Raw genomic sequence first — 14693 nt, 5'->3', positions numbered from 1 at the left:
CAGGTTCAGCAATTACAGAATTAGAAATCCATTCTCTTCAGATTTAAAATGGCACAGTTAATTCTTCAGCTGATATATCCAGATGTATACTATTCATTTTCCCCTGTTAAAAGATAAACTGAGGCACATTAAAATTTATAAGAGTTTATTTGAGCAAAAATGAATTAGAATCAGGCAGAGCCAAACAGAAAGTGGTTAGGAGCACTCTACCAATAGGATTGAAGGAAGACGTTTTTATAGAGAACATGGGAAGCAAAGCAAGGAATTATTCCATTGGCTATACCTTAAGTGTTTGCTTTATTTGGAAAAGCCTAGCTGGCTGTTCGTGATTGTTCTTAAGTGTTTTTTTTTCAGGTTCCAGTGAATTGACTCTGGCTGAAGTTTTGGTTTGCTTACATAAGCTATGAAGACATTAGAGCCACCTCAGTCTAATGGCCTTCTTGTTTAATTACTTTAACATCCCTAATTTTGTTTCTAAAAATTAGAGCTGTATATTTGTGTTAGGCAAGAGGATATCTTTACTCTGCTACCTCTGCATTCTGAGGATGTCTTGCTAAAAATCTCTCTTAAGTATCTTGTAAAGTTGATTTGTTTATTCATTGTAGTGGCAGCAGCTGGTACATTTGAGAAGCAAGAATGGTAATTAACAGTGACAGAGGAAAGAAAATTTAAACTGAAAATGACCGCATTCCTTTGTTTGTAGTAGAAAAATAAGCCTTCCATAGAAAAGATTTAGCTCTAAGAGTTGGTGTAAGAAACCCGAGGAATATCAACTAGTAATGTAATTAAATGTGTCAATGCAAAGCTGGGACAATCAGCTGAAAAGTGAAAAATTGTTGTCAGTCAACCAGTTGTTTTGTCTATATGATAGGAAAAAAAAAAAGATGAGTTGAGGTTTTGTTTTGTTTTTATTTTTGCATTGTTCAATTGATTCATATTTTAAACATTATATTAGGTATTTTGTTCTGTGGGGCACAGGATTAGAAAACCTGTATAACAATTTCAAAGGGGCAACCACATTAAAGTTCACTAACGGTGGTTGTTGTTGGTTGGTTAATTGATTTAACATTAGGCAGGTTATTCTGAGTCTCAGGAGGAATATTTTTACAACTGAACAAGAAAGACTTCTTTAGAAAAGTATAACCTTACGAGTTAATCAATTTTTAAAGCGAGCACTTCTTTGTTCTTTCCACATGGCATAGAATTTTAAATACTGAAGGCAAATTAGAAGATGTAAACTGAATTCATAGGTAAAATATAATTTCTTTTCAATTGAATACATAAAAGGCAAAGGGAAAGTTCTACACTTGATATATAATCTCTTCAGTTATTTACTACCTCATTCAACTCCAGTGACTTCATTTGTTGCTGGCTTCACTTAACTACTTCATTAAGAAAAATACCCGTGTAGAACTCAAAATTTTCCTCAGAAATACTAGCACTAGAAGTCTGGAGACACCAAAAAGGAGCCACTTATAAGGGTTAAAAATTCTGAATGGAAAATTTTGTTTTATCTTACAATATCCTGCACATTTTGCATTCTGCATCACAGAAACTCATATTTGTTTAAAAAAGAAAAAGAAAAAAAGATTTTTTAGTGATTAAGTAGGAGACCAGAGATAAGAATCTAGAAGCATTTCCTACCTGGAGATAGAGTAGTGTGAACTGTGCTCACTTTCTCTATATGTAGAGTGCTTAGTTTCGAATTCTGTTCTTCTTCCCAGTGGTGTTCTTGGCCAAGTTCCTTAGCCTTTCTGTGCCTTAGTTTCATTATCTCAAAAATGGGAAGATTAATACCTCTTACAGATTCAGAGTGAGAATGAAAAGCAAAAACATTTGTGAACTTCTTACACCAGTGACTGAACACATGATAAATACTCTGGAAAATCAGCTATTATTTGTATTGGTCCTTACATATAAAAGAATTTAAACTGTGAAGAGTTAACTGCCTATTGGGTATAGCATCCTCATGTATTCTCTTTTCTACATGTTACAATACTTTGAGGAACAGCACCCGTATAAATATAAGAATGCAACCACTTTTTCAAAAATCAGCCCTTCAGTATATATTTATTATTTAGCAAATATTCTGTTAGACACCAGGAATACCTAGAATGCTAAAAAGAGGGTAGAATGCAATCTTTTTTAGCTATTATTAAAATTTTAATAGTTACAACGATGTGCATTTTATGTTAATTCAGATTTTGCTAGTTTAAAGTAGTATAAAACATTAACAAAATCTTGTTTTATGAACCAAATTTTCAAAAAAATAATGCAAATGCTTATTTGCATTTATTTTTATGAGATACTCAGTCTTGGATTAGGTGAGTTTTGAATAATACAAAGTCTTCAAGATAAAATTTTTATTGCCGGGGCACCTGGGTGGCTCAGTTGGTTAAGCGTCTGCCTTTGGCTCAGGTCATGATCTCATGATCTGGAATCGAGACCTGCCCTGCGTTGGGCTTCCTGCTCAGTGAGGAGTCTGCTTCTCCCTCTCCCTATCCCTCTTCCCCTTCTCAGCTCATGCTGTCTTGCTCTCTCTCTCTCAAATAAATAAAATCTTTGGAAGCCTGGGTCGCTCAGTTGGTTAAGCGTCTGCCTTCGGCTCAGGTCATGATCTTAGGGCCCTGGGATGGACCCCTACGTTGGGCTCCCTGCTCAGCAGGAAGCCTGCTTCTCCCTTTCCCTCTGCCATTCCACAGCTTGGCTCTCTGTCTCTCTCTCTCTGTCAAATAAATAAATAAAATCTTAAAAAAAAAAATAAAACCTTTTAAAAAAATAAAAATAATAGACTGAAAGGGTTTCCAGTCAAAACTCTTTTGTCAAAAGACTTTAAAGAAAAATTTTGATTGAAGTGTGACATATACATAGAAAGGAACATGAATCATAGGACTATGTACAGTTTGAATTTTTACAAATTTATCACACTATTTTAATCAACATACACCTCCAAATCAACGTATTACCAGAAAATTAAGGAACTTTTTTTTGGCTCCCTGCTGGTGACTACCCCGCTATAAGGGAAACCTCTGTCCTAACTTCAAACACTGATTGATTAGTTTTGCTTATTTTTCTACTGTATATAAAAGAGTCATTCAGTATATATTATTTTGTGTCTAACTCACTTCAGGCAGTATTATGTTTGCATTTTTTTTCTTCCTCTCAAACGTATACGGGACATCCCATTGGGGTTACAACTAAATATTGTATGTCTACATATGCTAGAGGCCGTATAAATACATTTTATGCATAATCATTATTTAATAACAATCTGAAAAATAGGTGATACTATTACTTGAACTTTATTGATGTGAACACTAAGCCTTAGAGTGGTACATTGTTTTCCCAGGATGTGCAATTGTAAGCAGTAAAACTGAAACTCTTAGATCTAACTTCAAAGCCCAAAGAATCCTCAAACATTGTTATAGCTCTCATATTAGAAATATTATTTCATCAAGACCTTGGTTCATGAAGCATGAGAGACATACTTGATTTGGGGAAAGAGACAATTTTAAAATCTTAGCTTGCTGATAAACATTGTTGGCAATGTACAAAATAGTATTGACTGGAATAATTAATGGTATGGTGTGATATTTTATAAATCTGTAAAAGGAGCTACTTTTTTCCCCCCTGCAGTTAAATAACCTAGTATTAGTTACAATGTGATAAGTAATAACAATTTTTCAGATTTCAAAATCAGAAGTTATACAAAAATATGTCAGATATTCCAGAAAAACTCATTCACTGCAGCTCGCTCCTCTGCTTTCAAATAGTTGCTATAATTCATATTCTGAGCATATTCTAGACAAAACTCAACATATAATGCGGGGGTGGGTAGTGTCTTAAATATATAACAAACATTCAACTTCCCTTAAGCTAAAAGATCATATATTTGGTAGTAAGAATTAAAAATAAATCAATATTTTTAAGTAATAAAAAAGAGGACCTATTTTCAAAGAATAGTTCATATAAGAAGCTTTTAGCAAGTATCTACTAACAGGGGCACCTGGGTGGCTCAGTCGATTAAGCATCTGCCTTTATTTCACCTCAGGTCATGACCCTAGGGTTCTGGGATCGAGCCCCCCCATCAGGCTCCCTGTTTGGTGGGGAGCCTGTTTCTCCCTCTGCCACTCCCCTGCTTGTGCTAGATCGCGCGCTCTCTCAAATAAATAAAATCTTCAAAAAGAAAAAAAACCCACGTATCTACTAACAAATTATTGGCAAACCAAAGACTGTAATCTGAAACTTTTTTCAACTTTTTCTTTTAAAAATTCCATTTGTAAAGGTCATGGATTCTCTATATATACTTTTTAACTAGAGGAAATAAAACTAAGTGTTCCATTTTAACAGTTTTTAAAAAAAAACAAATGAACTTGTGAAAAAGACTGATATTTTCTGTCCAAATTAGATTCTCTTCTTCTTTCTCAGTAATAGAATTCCAGGGTGAGCATATGACTTCCTAGCCCAAAACGTCACTCCCAACATCCCTTGTAGTAGGTACTTCTGACTTTGTAACTGAATTTTGGCCAATGACATCTGTGAGAGGGAATAGTATGATCCACTTCTGTTATGTTAAAGGAACATATCTTTCTTTTTTCTTCTTTGTCCATGCTCTTTTCTGAAATGTAGATACAGTATTGAGCCAGTTTATACTATGTAGGAAAGGACAACCCTCTAGGAAAGGTAGAACAACAATTTAGAAAGATCCTTGGTCTCTGGGTGCTCTTGTAAAGTAGAACTGCTTCAGTAGCCCTGGACAGCTCATATCCTTATTGTTATTAAGAAAAATAAAATTTTGGTGGGGCGCCTGGGTGGCGCAGTCGTTAAGTGTCTGCCTTCAGCTCAGGGCGTGGTCCCGGCGTTCTGGGATCGAGCCCCACATCGGGCTCCTCCGCTGGGAGCCTGCTTCTTCCTCCCCACTCCCCCTGCTTGTGTTCCCTCTCTCACTAGCTGTCTCTCTCTCTGTCAAATAAATAAATAAAATCTTAAAAAAGAAAAAAAAAAAGAAAAAGAAAATTTTGGGGCGCCTGGGTGGCACAGCGGTTAAGCGTCTGCCTTCGGCTCAGGGCGTGATCCCGGCGTTGTGGGATCGAGCCCCACATCAGGCTCCTCTGCTATGAGCCTGCTTCTTCCTCTCCTACTCCCCCTGCTTGTGTTCCCTCTCTTGCTTTCTTCCTCTCCCACTCCCCCTGCTTGTGTTCCCTCTCTCGCTGGCTGTCTCTATCTCTGTCGAATAAATAAATAAAATCTTAAAAAAAAAAAGAAAGAAAAATAAAAATAAAAATAAAATTTTGTCTTATTTAAGTACTTTTGAGTCTCTACAGCTGAAATTTAACTACCACAAAACTTGGCACCTAAAAGTGATGTCATGACATAACACATCTTGAAAAATGTAATATTTATTGGCTAAATTAACAGGAGGTGGGCAGGGAAGACACAGATATTCCTGGCTGAAAAGTTGGAATGTTGTTAAAAAGTATTTGGTAAAATTTTGTTTCTGATATCTTGGAAACTAGACTATATGCTGACTGGTACTAGAACTCTAGGGAAATAGTTGAAAAGAAAAGTCCTGAATGCCAGTATAAATTGTTATGTAGTGATGGTTTTTAACAAATTCTGCAAAAGTAAAATGAACTCAGGCTATTGCCAATCAGCTTATAAGGAGCAATTTAAATATATACAGCAAGGATGAGGGGCATTCTCTCCCTGCACTCAGCAATCCAATTTGGCTGAGTGACTGGTAACGGGGAGCCTTGAAAATTAAAATAATAAAGAAAAACTGCTTTTGTACTTAAACTAAGTAGTTTATATGAGGTGGCTCTGAAGCTAACAAGATATATGCCCCCATGTATTTCTCAAACACTTCCAGTTTAAGATTTTTAGGCCAGAAAAAGAAAGCTATCGTGGTGGCAGAAATCATTAAGGGGATTGTCTTTCTCACCTAAACCTATTATCTAGATTGCTTTAAGGTGGTCTCTATTACATTAAGAAAGCAGGATGAGCAGAGAGACTAGTGAATAAAAAAGATAAAGTCTTTAGGCTTAAAAAATATAAATAAACAAGACTTTTGGTGTTGGTTACATGGCTGTGGAATTTGTTGGATGCAAGTATACTAGAAATCTGTTGAGTTTCTAGAGGACCATATTGACAAAGAAATTTCAAGCATCCATGCCACAGAGCATGTGACCTAAGTAGTGCCCATGTCCTCAGAAGAGCAGCAGCAGAAGTAGAGCTGGAAAAGCTGTGCAGCCACTAAGACAGGTCCGCTGTCCATTGTTCACTTTAAATGTGGTCATTAGGGATAATGGACAGGAAGAACCTTCCAGAGGAAAATTCAGGAACAAATGGAGGACAGTGTGTAAGGGTGTTCCTCCAAGAGAACAGAGCCAGGAATTTTGAGATGAAACAAACAAGGAACTTACTTCACTGCCAGGACAGGGACGTATTTGCAGTTTCCATCCAGTGTGATTTGATACTTATAATGGACACGGGTCTGCTGTGTATTTCCCATTACCCCTTTTCTGAATATAATTTTTAGTAACATTATCTTGTTTTGACTCCACAATCGTATTTGAGTTGTGTGTCTGTGTTGGGGGTAGGTTTAAATAACTTGTTTTTTGATTTAGAGATCACCCCCCACACACACAAGGTTATCTGGACCTTATGGAGGTGGATGTATGCGATCAAGATTCTAACATTTGAGCTAAATGCATTAACTTACTGGACATATAGAATTAAATCATTTGGAAAAGAGGTAAGTATGGTTTATGTGTACAAAGAAATGCACACATAGATTCAGGTGCTCAAAAGGGTAGATAGTAGAAAGACTAGTTTCCCAGTATTGGATTACTCTTCCGTAATATCATTTGTTATAAAAATTAGACTTTCTTCAGTCATAGATTATATTCCCCAGGTTCCCTTGCAATCATGCCTATCTTTTACTAAGTTTTACAAAGTTTTTACTAATTTTTACTATGTTTAGCAATAGTGTGTGAAGAGGTAGTGTGTGCCACCTTCAGGTTATACCCTTAAAAAGGCTTGTGCTCCTTACCCCATTCCTTCATCTAGCTTCCTGAAACATGAAGTTGGTGATGAGTTATCCCGGGTCATGTGGACAAGGAAACTACCCAGGGGTACTAATGCTACAGCTGGTCTGAGTTGCTGGCTGCTATATAAACCCTAGACCACCAGCTTGTCTCCTAAAGGAAATAAACTATCTTGTTTAATTCATTTTAATTTGGCGGTGCACCACAAAATACTGATTTGCAGCAAAAGGGTTTCAGGTGTGCCAAGATAATGATCTCCTCAGCCCTTAGAGTAGCCAGGCAGAGCTTGAAGCTGCTAGAACCATTGGCTAGTCACCATTTTCTCAAAAGATCTTAAAAACAAACAAACAAAACCTCACGAAGTATAATTGATCTACAGTGTTACATTAGCTTCAGGTGTACAACATTGATTCTATAATTCTATACCTTACTCAGTTCTCAGCAGGGTAGGTGTAGTTACCATCTGTCACCGTATAACATTATTACAATATTATTTACTATATATTCCCTATGCTGTACTTTCTCATTTAATGCTTTTCTATGTATATCATTACATTAGAAACATGGGGAAATACTGCCCTAATCAATACAGAGTCCTTTTTGAGGTTATGGGTAGCCTGCTGCACTGAAACCTTGAGAATGCTCAATGTAACAACAAGAAATACAACACAGAAGTAACTAGTCTAAGGATGCCTGGGTGGCTCAGTAGGAAGAGCATGAGACTCTTGATCTCAGGGTCATAAGTTTGAGCCCCGCGTTTGGTGTAGAGATTACTTAAAAATAAAATCTTAAAAGAAAAAGAAGATGAATAAGCAAGCCACAGACTGGGAGAAAATACTGCAAACCTGACAAAGGTCTTATATCCAGAATTATATCAAGACTCTCTGTAATTCAACAATAAAAGAACAATGCAATTAAAAAAAAAGTAGTCTGTGCAACTGGTGGCAAGCAGAATTTCATTTTTCGTAATCCAATATGGCTCTCATTCATAAGCCCTCAGCCTGAGAAAGTGTAAAATCAGCTTGTAGCTCTGACCTACATTCACCTGGTGTCCTCCTCAATTCTTTTGGGTTATTGAAAGGATCCAGTAGGGGTGTGCCTACGTAGGAAACAAGAAGGCCTCCGAGATCTCTATGCACTGACTCCACTGCATATGTTTCATTGTGTTCTCACCAACTTCCTAGTGAAAGCAATAAATCCCCCATGTGAAAGTAAATTCCAGCAAATTCCAAGTTGTCATTTTTGCCTATCCTCAACAGACATCAGCCTCGGTGGTCTGGCCTAGAATCCCTATTACTCTTTAGAATAATTTCGTAGAGGCTTAATGTAAAAAATAAACCCAGAGGGTAAAGTAGATCATGCCATTAACATTAACAAGAGTTGTAGATAAGCAATCCATTGCAAAAATATTTAATACAACTCTTTGGCCACAAGCATGAGAAAATTTCTAGTTGCCTTTTGAATTTATACAGGATCAGAGATTCTTGGAGTCAGTCATAAACAAAGCTGATTTAATGACTCCTTGTTTGGAACACTAAACTATTCACAGATGTTAAGAAATAAAGTAAAAATGCGTTGGCACATAGGATGATGAGGCCCTACAACCTCCACCCACCTAGTCACCTCCTTAAGGGAATGAAAACTCAAAGTGTTACTTTTGACCACCCTGGGCTTGCTAAGTCTCAAAGATCTCTGTGCATCTATGACTAATGGTTTCTTTTCTGTCTGGAATTTAAATGTAAAACAATTTGAGGAGGACCACACCTTCCCTGTAGGCCTTTATTAACATGAGGGGAAAAAAAATCAGTGTTCTTTCGAACTGGGCAAGTGGGAAGTAGAATACAGAAGTAAGTTATCTAGTGACACATTAAGTAATGTTGTAGGACATGCAGCCAGAAAGCTCCTTTTCTGGAGCTGTCCATCTACTCTAACCAATCTTCCCTTCTGAAAGAAATCTTGACTGTGGCTTTTGCCATATGGCAAGATTGTATGGTATATGACATATGGTGTAAGAAACAAACACAGACTGGCCATTGACCTAGGATCTGTTGCCCAGATTGGAAAAGGGTCAATAGATCTTCTCTTTTAAGAATCTGAAGGAAGAAGGGTACCTGGGTGGCTCAGTTGGTTGAACTGTCAACTTTTGATTTCATCTCAGGTTGTGATCTCAGAGTTCTGGGATCAAGCCTCTCATTGGCTCCACACTCAGCAGAGAGTCCGCTTGAGGATTTCTCTCCCTACCCCACTCTGTCATGCTGGCATTCTCTTTCTTCCTCTTCCTAAAATAAACAAAGCTTTTAAAAAAAGAATCTGAAGAAAGAAATAAGCAAATGAACTACTTGACAATAGGAACTGAAGAAGCAAAGTCATGGCTTTGCCTTATAAACTCTTGTTACACAAATTTCACCATGAACTTGACTTTATGAGGAGGACTTCCATTACTTTTAAATTTCCTTGCCTGCAGTGTAATGAACTTGTCCTGGTTATATTCACCATAATGACATGTTTAGGGTCTTTTCCTTCTCATACTGTAAATACATATGATTGCTCAAGTGAGAAACCTGGTTATTCATGAATCTTCCCTCTTCTTTATTCCCCAGATTCAAACTATCAGTAAGCCCTGTAATTCCTACTTCCAAATACATTTCAAAGCCAACTACCTTTTTCCCATTATCAATTACCAGCATCTTACTCAGTTTACCATCATCTCTCCACTAAACAACAGAAGCCTCCAATAGTCTAATGGCTTCCAATTTCTACTTTCACCTCCTGTCTATCTATTTTTTACCAAGCTAGCTGAATGATCTTTGTAAAATGTAAGTTGTTCCAAATCACTTACTTGCCTAAAATGATTCAGAAGCTTTCTGTTGTGCTTAGAAAAAAATCCATACTTTTTGACACAGACTATAAAGCATGCATGATATTTTGGCTGCATAGCCCTTGCTAAAAAACAAAATTCAACTGAGTAAATTTGAAGACCTAATTGGCTTCATTCAGCATTTCATGAATTGGGCAGCACATTCCATCTAGCAAGTAGAGAGGAGCTACAAGGAGCTGTACAAAATGGAGGGTTTTTATAAATAGAAAAGGGCCATAAAGTAAGTTTTCTAACAATGAGTGGATTGTTTCAGACTGTGTCACCTATCTTTGGGGGAAGTTCAGGGTCTGTTATGCAGATTACCTCACTGGCATTGACCGGGAAACTTCAGATTGACTGGTTAAAGGTCACATTTCTGGGAGAGGATGAAACTTCAATTAAGTCTTGGTTTGCTGTCCTGGGGGCAAGCAACTCAATTTTGCTCCCATTGTCTCTTGTTTAATACCCTTGTCTTGAGCACGCTATGAAGGTGTACACACGAGTTGTGTCTTTCCACAGTGTCAGCTTTATACAATCATAGAGCAAAGTTAAATCAAAACTATAAAGCAGGTTCAGGATTCCAAACTCCATGACAATTCACCATGTGCTTAAACTTGGCTTCTTCCACAGCACACAAAGCAGGACAGAGGACAAGCCACACAACAAACAGAATAACAGAAGGGTGCAGGAAGTTAATGAACCAATCATGAAATCTGTCTGTGGGTGTGCAGTGGAGATGAGGCCTCAGTCTGGTCTGGGTCGGCTCTCAGCACTTAACTGCTTCTGATGTTCAAGGAGTGAAGGATCTTGGTTCTGTTCAGAGATCAATCAGGCAGAGCCTTCCCGGGCAGTTGCCTTTTTTAAATGGTGAGATATAGAGGGATCAGGTCTGAAGAGTCTGACAGTTTGCTGCCGAAATCCTTCCCTTATAAAAGGAATTTAATCAGTTTTGGGTCTCTGCAGACCTCCTCTGGTTCTGCTCGTTATCAGTTCTGGGGTGTCAGCTGATGTTGGTCCCGGTGATACCTCCTGGCAGGGGTACCTTAACTGCTTGCGTCATTGCTTGACACAGGCTCCTGCTTGACATGAGAGACTCCATTTTGCTCTCTACAATGCTGAAACCTCATCTCATGCCATTTCCCCCTTGCTTGGGTTCCCTTTCACCGCCTACTTTTCAGTTCTTCAAATGTACTAAGCTGTGTTCCACTTCAAAGCCGTTATCGGAGCATCCTGCCACTTGGCTATCCTCATTTTCAGAGGGCATTTCCTCAAAGGGCCCTCCTTACTGCCTGTTATAAAATAGTTTGTCTTGTTATTCTCTCTTAAAACAACTTTTAAAGTACATTTCACATTTTGATGATGTGTGTTTATTTTTATGATTACTTGTCCCTCCCTGTGAATTGCCAGGTACATGTGAAGAGGGGCCATATCTTCTTGCTTTAGCACATTAGTGTAATGTTTTGCACATAATAGGTAAAAATAAAAACAAATAAAAATCTCATTGAGTAATTAGTGATAATATATGCTCCTTTGCTCTTTGGAATTAAAAAAATTTAAAATAGTATAGTAAAGTGAATCTATTTATTAGTCTTGAAGAAGGAAAGAATGTATATGTTGATAACATAATTTGGTATTCCAAAGAAGAAAGGAATACCACTACCTTATTTTTTAGATTATTTTTATTTGTTGGTAGTTAGCTTGTTGATTATCTGTCCCTCCCTGTTGACTGTAAGCTTCCTGATGGCAAGGCCTCTGTTGTTCATAGGTATATCTCCAGTATCTCTAAAAAATAATGATTTTAATATATAAAGGATATGTGGATTGAGTTACCTGGGTGGCTTGGTTGGTTGAGCATCAGTCTTTGGATTTCACCTCAGTTCATGATCTCAGGGTCATAAAATCAAGTCCCAAGTGGGGCACCCTGCTCAATGGAGAGTCTGCTTCTCTCTCTCTCTCTCTCTCTCTCTCTTTCTGTCCCTACCCACACTGGCACTCGCATTCTCTCTGTCTCTCTCAAATAAATAATTCTTTTAAAAGAATAATGAATGGATTTAAAAATTACTGTCGAAGAGTTGCAGAGGATGATGCACGTACAGAGAAATACAAATAACGTTTAGGAACTTGCCATGTAAATTAGAACATAATTCTTTTTGGGGTTAGTTCTTGGCTCTTGGATAAACTTTTGTCCAGTGACAAATTTATTAAAATGATATATGGAAACTTGCATTATAAGTGAAACTTGTGGGTTTCAACCATGGGTAGGAGAAAGAATTGAACATCTACTGTCCTAAATAACAATTCTATTAGAAATATTGCAATGGAAACCTTGTATTTGGGGAAGGATAATGTAATCAAGGCTCTTCACCAAAGAGCCTTATTTATTACAGGATTCAGAAGGCAATTTCCTGGTTAGTACAACTTACATTCGTTCCTGTTTTTGACTTATACATCAAAGGGAATATCTCCTAGAAGTGTGAGGATATTAATTCTCTAATTCAAACACCATAAATATTTGGCAGCCTTAAATTTGCACTAAGATACTGTCATATCTATACAGCAAATTTAAAAGGATGCCATATGTGGTTGTTTCTCAAACAAATAGTTCCTTAAATACTGCCTTCATACATACCTGTTCATTCATTTGTTTAACACTTACCTGTCACTGGTGTTTGGGAAATTTTGCATAAATGAGTATCTACTGCTTGAAACAATTATTTACAGTCCCTATAGATGTCCAGTGAATGGACTAGATCTTTCATTTTTAATCTTTAACTTCACATTAGCATTGTCTGGGGGCAGTTTTAAAATGATCTATCCCTAGGTCCACCAAAGGATCAAATATGGATTTTTTAAAGCTCCTATGAATAGCTGGTGTTGCTGGGTGAATTACTGTTATTTGTTAATGAAGCAGCCCTTCTTTCTTCATGCTCTTCTGAGCTGAGTTAATGTTCACTGAACACAAAATGGGACCGCTTAAGTGTCTGCCATTTTCTCCATTTGAGGCCATGAATACTAAGAGACTTTGCCTTTTTCACTTCTTTTCAGTCAGTTTTGTATTAGCTTTGTTTGATTTGTAAATATCCTTTTTAGTAGAGAATAGATAACAAGATGTGTTTTTCAATCCTCTACATCCAGTTGTGTTGTCTGTTAGTGAAAACTTGTGGTAGAACTGGACACAGTCAATACAGAGAATAGTTTCTGGTCAGACTCCACAAATCACTTGTATTATGCATAATACGTCACCTTGAGTTTCCACAGATTAAAATAGTCTAATGAATGAAATATTTATTAAAAGACTACTCTGCCAAATTAAGAATCCAGCAATTTATAGAATGAGAAAGTAGAGTGAGTATTAGGGGCCAGGAAAAATAGGCTTATGAGCTTCAGGATATTTTCTTTCCATCTTATTGTTAAATTCCCTTTCAGGTCCATCTTGTCATAATTTATTTATTATAATATGTATCCCCAGAGTGATGAAACTTTCCGTAATTGTGTGATTTTCAGCTGAAGTGTTGCATAAAGACAGAAAATGAGACTTTTTCCCTTGGTTGTGTGAGTGGTGATATTAGACGTTATTGGAAATGAGTAGAGTGTGTTAGGCTAAAGACAAGACAAAGACTGCCAGGAAAGCCATGTCAGTTCACGGTATTAATCTTGTCCTAAATGGTATTGAGCATGTGCCAGCATCCCTGGAACAAAGCCATTTATGTGGAAGCCAAGGAGAGGAAGAGCAGGTGGCCGGCAGAGGAGTCCAGGCACTTACAAAGCTGCCCCTGTTTAGTGGCCCAGCCTTGAAAAGCTGCCTTGCCGGCGGAACTGAGTGAATGAATCCCAATGTGATTGACACACTGTATCAGTGGATGCTTCTGACTCATCATTAGCATGCGCATGAAACCAGGAAATTTAAATGAATTGCCATAATCTTTGTACACCAGCTCAAAATGCCAGCCTGTTAAAAGTCGTTTCTTTTTTTCCAGTTAACTATATTTGGAGTAGATGGTTGAGAGTTCACATTTGGCCCAACAAATTAATGGGGCTTCAACAATTCACTAAGCATAGTTGTTCTTCAGGGACAAGAAATTAAGGAGCAACGGCTAAGCTGATATTCAATCATGGCAGTTTTCTTTTAGTTGAGATCCCCATTAAAAGCCAATTTACTAATCCAATTCAGTATGGGTTAGTAAAAACATCCTTTGACCATATTTTTATAGCATCAATTATTCTTTTTTGTATCTTTACCAGATTCATGAATCATCTCTACTAATCATCATCTGCATGATATCTAGTTTCTTTTTTTTAGCAAAAACCTTGGTGGACAATGTGCGTGGGAAATTAGAATGTATAAGCGAGCAGTTTAAAGAAAAGCTACATACGGTGCATGGACCCAGAGATATTAGATAATGCCTTTGCTTCATGAAGTATTACGAGTTCCTATCAGGTTTAATATGCTGCTATTGAACATAACTTTTGAACAAAGTAGGGTTTCTTGGTAAATAAAGCTCTATTTTACAAATAACACGGGCATAGGCACACAGATGGCTCTGGCCTTGTTTATCTTTCCCTTTATCTCTGGAACCTTCTAAGGCTGCTCAGTGGGAGTCGGTATATAAAAACAACCAAACAGTGCTGATTAAAAAAAATAAATTAAAAATAAATGAAAAAGACTGCAGGTTTGGGAATAGATGGTGATGATGGTGGTGATTTAATTTGAAAAGTAGTGAGTATTTATGGTTCTGATCCTGGCATAAAAGGTAGATTTCCTGACTTTATTAAAGAGGATACTTCTTGCT

The 14693-nt window shown here is 37.2% G+C and overlaps 1 protein-coding gene across 1 annotated transcript in view; it reads right to left on the bottom strand.

The window, feature by feature from the left end:
- Positions 1-14693, bottom strand: part of LOC103661468 — an 82132-nt gene that overhangs the window by 13773 nt on the left and 53666 nt on the right. The window lies entirely within an intron of this gene.

This window comes from Ursus maritimus, unplaced genomic scaffold, assembly GCF_017311325.1.
Source record: "Ursus maritimus isolate PB19 unplaced genomic scaffold, ASM1731132v1 scaffold_9, whole genome shotgun sequence".
In the NCBI taxonomy this organism is placed as follows: Eukaryota; Metazoa; Chordata; class Mammalia; order Carnivora; family Ursidae; genus Ursus; species Ursus maritimus.
Note: the sequence above shows the minus strand (reverse complement) of the source record. Positions and strands in the feature narration are given on the sequence as shown.